This window comes from Vigna unguiculata, chromosome 3 (genome assembly GCF_004118075.2).
Source record: "Vigna unguiculata cultivar IT97K-499-35 chromosome 3, ASM411807v1, whole genome shotgun sequence".
Lineage (NCBI taxonomy): Eukaryota > Viridiplantae > Streptophyta > Magnoliopsida > Fabales > Fabaceae > Vigna > Vigna unguiculata.
In genome coordinates this window covers 45,197,142-45,203,751 of record NC_040281.1, presented here as the reverse complement: position 1 = coordinate 45,203,751, position 6,610 = coordinate 45,197,142, and the positions used below count along the sequence as shown (strand labels likewise).

The following is a 6,610-nucleotide window of genomic DNA, read 5'->3' as shown; positions in this document are numbered from 1 at the left end:
TTTATATGTTATATCACAAGTTGATATAATTGGAAGCAAGTATTTTAGAAAATCTATACTTTCAATTTTTTATTGTTTGTTTTATTTTTATTAGCTATGTTGATATTATTATTGACTTTTAATCTTATTCACCTTTCAATTGTGCATATTAGTTTTAAATATTTGTTAATGACATCAATACTAATATTTTGTACGCATTTTAGTTTATTTATATTGAAATATGTACGCATTTAGATTTGTGAGAGTTATTTGGGTTTCCATCAGATAATCAATTTTGTGTTTCTGGTGGTTATGTTGGAGCTGAGTTTCAGGAGTTCATGTTGGGTTTCTTACTCTCCTCATTTTTTAATATTTGACGACATTATCTATCTCAACGTGAGAATGCTTAATACAGTTATTATGTTAAATATTTTTTAATTACATCAATACTAATATTTTGTACGCATTTTAGTTATTTATATTAAATTTTGTACGCATTTAGATTTGTGAGAGTTATTTGGGTTCTCATCTCCATTCCATTAGCATCACAAATAAATTATTTGATTAGTTTTTTTAATTGTTTGTTGATTTGTGTGGATTCATATATTTCAAGTACTATAACATACTATTTGTTATCGGAGAATCAATTTTGTGTTTCTGGTTGCTATGTTGGATCTAAGTTTCAGGAGTCCATGTTAGGGTTTCTTAAGCTCCCCATATTTTAATATTTGATAAATAGTTGGACTCTATTTTCTGATAATGTCATCTAGCTATGATGATTTTGAAATAAGACATTTTTTTTAATGTTTGTGTATATTATTCTTATGCAGACTTAGCTATATGTTTAGTGATAAAACACCTAATGAAAATCATTCAAGGAAATTGACTGATGGATTGAGAGTTTAAGTATGATCATTGTGTTTGGACTTAAAAACAGAAAAATAAGTTTTTTATTCATTTCCATTTGTTTATTAACAATCTTTCTTTCACAATTTAGGTAGTAGATGAGTTGCTCAATAGGTGGTAGGAAAAAAATGGTAAGTTTTGTAATTTGAAGATGTATTATTCCTTTGGATTGTGTTTTTTTTTATTCGTTACCTGTATTATGTTTGATTGTGTTCTTCTTCTTTGGTCTCAAGTGCTAGTGCTATAGTTGTTTGACGTCATTTTGGTCTCAAGCGCAAATTTCTACTGAACTTTCATCAGGTGGGATTTTAGTGTTTGATTGGAGTGCTTGACTCTTAAGTTGGATTTTAGTATTAGATCCTTCAAATGCTGGCTAACCTCATGAGATGTCTCATTTATTTTTGTTCTAACAATCTTAGATGATCCTTTGTTTAACATTGGTTCAAATTAAAAACTTGGGTATGTATTACTAATTTTTTTAAGAAATTGTCTTCCTTTGTTTAGTATTAGTATTATTTACAAATTATTTTCATTATTTTAGACATATTGTTAAGATGTATATTTAATTTTTTACCTTAGATTTTTTTATTTTTCATTGGCAATGATAGGAGCTCCCCACTGTTATGTTGTTTGTTGAATTTGAAACTGAAAGAGAGATGCGACTAACATATATGGCAGGGTAAAATTGGTTAACTTTTAACTTATAAAAGCAAAATTTTATGGCTCCACAACAAATTAGAACCTACCATTCAAGTTTTGAACATTTAATTTTTAGAACAACAATATGCAAGTGTAGGTTTGATATATGTTTTTTACTCGACCAGATTGAATTGAAATCTATTTTTTTATTGTTATCTACTTAAAAACTAAGAAAACAAACTACTAGAGATATTACCAAAACACCTTAATCTGATTAAACGTAAGATTTATGGTTTTCTTTGTTTCATAAATCTATTTTTTCTAATTTGTTGCTCTTGACTTTTTTTGGTCCTTTTTTTTTTCTTCTTCTTCAGGAACTATGAGTGATGTTGATGCTGGAATATGTTGTTACCGTTTCAATTGTGCTATTATTAAATGGTAATATTTATAGTTTTGTTTGTTTCTAAAATCCAATTTTTTAATATGTTGTTCTTGACTTTTTGGGCACTTCTTTTTCTTCTTCCTCAAGGACGTTTGCCACTACTATTTTTAAAGGTAATATGTTGTTTAGCTTTTAGATTCTTTGAGAATATCACAAATACATTATATAAATACTTAAGCATATCAATTGTGTTGGATTTTTTTATAGTTTGCTTCTTTATGTAGTTGGATAAGAAGAACTAATAAGCCAGTCTAATAAAAATGTGAGATTTTTCTTTCACTTTCTCTTTCTTGAATGTTGGTTCCTTCTTCGTGCTTGATTTTCTCTAATTTTAATGCTTGAAATCTTCTAGAACAAAGAAGAGGTTTTGAACCCAGAAAAAGAAATATTGTGAAACAAAAGTTACCCAAAAACATGTAAGTTTCTATTCTCAATCTTAAGCTTTTACTCTCAATCTTTAGTCCAAGTATTTCTTCAACATTATACCATAATAATGGCAATGCTTCAGTTTTCTATGTTACCTTTCTAATTCTTCATTTTCTTTCTCATCTTCTTTTCTTTGGTGGGTTCTATAAAACAACACTGTGTAAATTAAGATCGAAAGGGCCAATTTGTAGTTAAGGGTAAATACTTCCCTATGACCATCAAGAGGTAAAGTTTTTTCATCCTGAAAGTAATAGTTTACATATACATTATACTTTTTGGTATTTTCTAATGGTTGATTCGGTTCCATTCCCAGGTTAAAGATTATATTAATATTTTTAGTCTGAGGATTTGTGTTTGGTTGTTTTTTGGTGTTGGGTTTTTGAAAGATGGGCATGACTAATAAACTCACCCTTGCTTAAGATGCACATAATTCATTAAAAAATGCTTGAGACATGGATGCTATATTGGTGGTCATGAAGTTGATCAAACCATTTAGTAGAAAGTTGGATATCATTGTGTTTAAACTTTGGTAGGACAATTGTTGACGATACAAATTATCTCATCTATGCATTTTTATGGTATGGAAAATGTTGCTTTGGTTATGTACCAACAAATAGTTGGCACAAACGCACACTTAATTGAAATTAAATTAATTGTTCTGTCCACCATTATTTGTATGCACATAACTTTCTTTAATGTGGAATATATAACCATTTTTCTCTGACCACTTTTATCTTTTGTAGTTTTTCAATCTTTTTCCTTGCTGGAAAAGTTGTGGTGGTTGGTGGCAGTAGATTTGGAAATGATCCAAATGGAGGTAACTAAACATGTTCAATTCTCCTGGAAGTGAAAAAGTATTTGGTGCATGACAATTCTATGTTAGAAGGGTTTTGGGAGCAAATGAAAAATCATAGTGCATTGAAAGTTTTAACTTTTCAATCTTGGATTAACAACTATGTTGATATCTTTGAAATGACTAAGCATGTCAGGTTCTGCTGTATAAGTTGTATAATGTGGACATTAAGATTCTACAACTAATGAGAGGTAATGTTATCATACTATTTAGGTACTACAAATAATGCATTTTAGTAATGCATTTTTTTATGGGTTAAGAGTCTTTAAAATTTTGAAATTGTGGAAACTTCTCTATTGCTTTCATAATGTTATACATTATACAAAAGTGATTTAGTTGTTCTGAAACAAATTTAGTTTTTGTTAATATACAGTTATTTACAGTTGTTTGTAGCAGTGATGTTAATGACTTGTGCGGAAGGGATGTAGAATCTGAACTGATGAAAAATGAAGATGATGACGACATTGTTGATATTCCGTAACTGTAGATGATGATAAATGTGTGTAGACAATGGACTGAAGATGAATAGCATTTTAGTAGTTGTTGATTATGAGAAAGTGAAACAGTAATATATGGAAAAGATAATTTTTGTTTTTGCATCCTAAATACTTCTCTTTATTGGTTTATTTTAAGTATTTTTGTTTCGATTATTACATTTTAAAAATTTATATGAGTGCTTGCTAATGAGTGCATTTCAGAAACTTGGCTAAGACCTTTTTATAAGATGCAAGAGGTGAGGAATGAAATGAAGTATTTATATTTAAAAGATTTTGTAAGGGTTAGGGAAAGTTTTCCCACTGTGTTTGTTTGTTTTCAAAATATAAAGTTGGGTGAGTAATTGAAGGACTTGAAATATGGTGGACTATAGTATCATAGATTTTTCCCCGCAGCTTCAATGGAGTTCCAACATGATTTACATCATTATTATTATTACTATAATCATTATTTGTATTTTATTATTATTACTAATATAATTATGATTATTTTTGTTATTATTATAAACATTGAAATTAGAATTAACCTTATTAATATTGTTATTAGTAATAAACTAATATGTTTAAACTATTCCTATATCATTAATTGTACATAGTCTTAGAGATATTAGGAGACGTGTCAAGAAGGCAACATAGCCAAAGTTATATAGATAATGTTGATAGTTAAATTAGAATAACATATTTGATTCTATTTAAATTTTTATTTTCATATTTATAAATTTGTAAGTAAATTTAATATTTAAAATTTAATTTTTGCTACAATATTTTTTATTAAAATTTAATAATAAATTATATAAAATTATAGTCTCAAATAAAATATCATTATCAAATTATATTTCATTTATTATCACATGAAATATTTGTTAAAGTAAAAAATAAACAATAAAAGAATCATGACAAAATACGCTAAACTCATGATAGAGAAAAACAAAAATAAAAAAACTTATACTTTATTCAAGATTAACTTATTATAATAATTTTTTTCACAGCAAAATATGACAGATTTTCGACTTGCTAATATGCAAACACCTGGGTCATTCCTCCCTAATAATCCAAAACACAATTCATTTATCAGAGAAATTTTAACAAAACAAAAATGAGTCATACTCAAGCCAAATTCCCTTAAATCCCACACGCTCTCAACATGTTTGTTTGGGTGCATATAATTTGCATTCATGAATTCATCATAAATTCGACCCATCAATCCTGATCATGTAACTGTGGGTGCATTCTTGAAGGCATGCACTAAAGTTGGCTAGGAGTTTTTTTTCTCCTATATCACTATTTTTACTATACTTTCCTATGAATATGTTATATTAAAGTGTTGTTTTCATTATACTTTAGTGTGGATCTATTTAATTTTAAAAATATTTTATAGAGCATGCATAATGAAAGATACGAATTTGGATTGAAGGTCTGATTATAACACAATAAAGTGTATTTCAATTACGTATTAACAGTTTTCTATTAAGAAAAGTGACAAAGTCTCATGTTTTCCAAAATTATCATATTTTCCCACGTTCTAAGTAATAATTATAGCTAAAAAATAATAGATATGGATGTAAAAGATTTTTCTTTTACGGGATAAAAATTGACCAAAGAAATTTTTCTAACATTTTATTGACCAGAGAAATTTTCTTAGGATCATTTGCACAACCTTTAGGTGGTACAAAGGAGTTAACTTTAATTTATTTAATCTAATCATAAAATATTATATAGATCATATAAATTATACTTTTAAAAATAATTTCATAGGTTAAGACATATAATTAAATTACAAGTTATATACACGTATGTGTGTATACAACTAACATTCATTCTTTGATTATATATTAATAAAAAAATATCATATTATTTATAATTATATTAATTTTCTTAATATAATTTTAAATAATAATAATAACGTACATATACATATGTCTCAATACCAACCACTACTTATTATTAGTTGTATTCTATGATGTACCGATTCTTTAATTTGGGGTGTCCGGCAGGTATACGTGTCTGACACGTATTCATGTTCGACATGTATCCGTATCTGATACTTTAGGATACTTTATTAATACTTATCATGTCATTTACAAAGTCATAGTACACTATAAGAAAATCTTTGAATAATGACCAATTTTAGTGACAAAAAATAATTAGTCACTATAGTGATCAATTTATGTACCAATTTATAAACTAAACACTACTGGCAACTAAAATAGTTCAATAAATTATATTTGGTCTCTAAATTGATAAATAAAATAATTTTTATTATAAATTAGTTTCTAAATTGGTCACTAACATTAGCTACCAAGGTTTTGACTACTAAAATAATTGGTTTCTAATTAGAAAATTGGTCTCTAACATAATTTTTGTTACTAAAATTGATCATTATTTAAAAGTTTTATTGTAGTAGTGATATTTTTATGATGATAATAATTTATTACTAAGAATACTTTTGATTAGTTATTTAATTGTTTTCATACTATTATTCTTTTTGACTGGATCCATAATATTATTATTATTAGTATTAGTGTTAATATTAGTATTAATCAATATTCAGTATTATTATTACTTTTATTATTAATATTAATGTTATTAATAATATTATTATTATTTTGTATTAGTATTATAATAATTATAATTATCATTATCGTGGTTGTTATTCTTTTTATTATTATTTTGTTCAAGATTCCTAAAATATCTTATGTTTATATTTTATATTGAAAAGGGTAAACTCCACCTCAACTTTTTATATGGTTTAACTAAACATCACTAATCAATATTACAATTTAAAGCAAATAAATTTACATCTAAATATTATCAAATTATTTATTTAGATACTAATTATACATAATTATAACACTTAAATATATATTTTTT

At 26.1% G+C, this 6,610-nt stretch overlaps 1 long non-coding RNA gene across 2 annotated transcripts; it reads left to right on the top strand.

Annotated features, from left to right (window-relative positions):
• Nucleotides 1–1,897: 1,897 nt before the first annotated feature.
• Nucleotides 1,898–3,118, top strand: LOC114179873. Of its 2 annotated transcripts, XR_003603539.1 has the most exons (4): nt 1,898–1,962; nt 2,054–2,079; nt 2,174–2,228; nt 2,319–3,118. It is a non-coding gene; the product is annotated as an uncharacterized LOC114179873 (long non-coding RNA). The 2 variants fall into 2 exon arrangements; XR_003603540.1 differs by having other exon boundaries at nt 1,907–2,079; nt 2,191–2,228.
• The last annotated feature ends 3,492 nt before the right edge of the window (nt 3,119–6,610 follow it).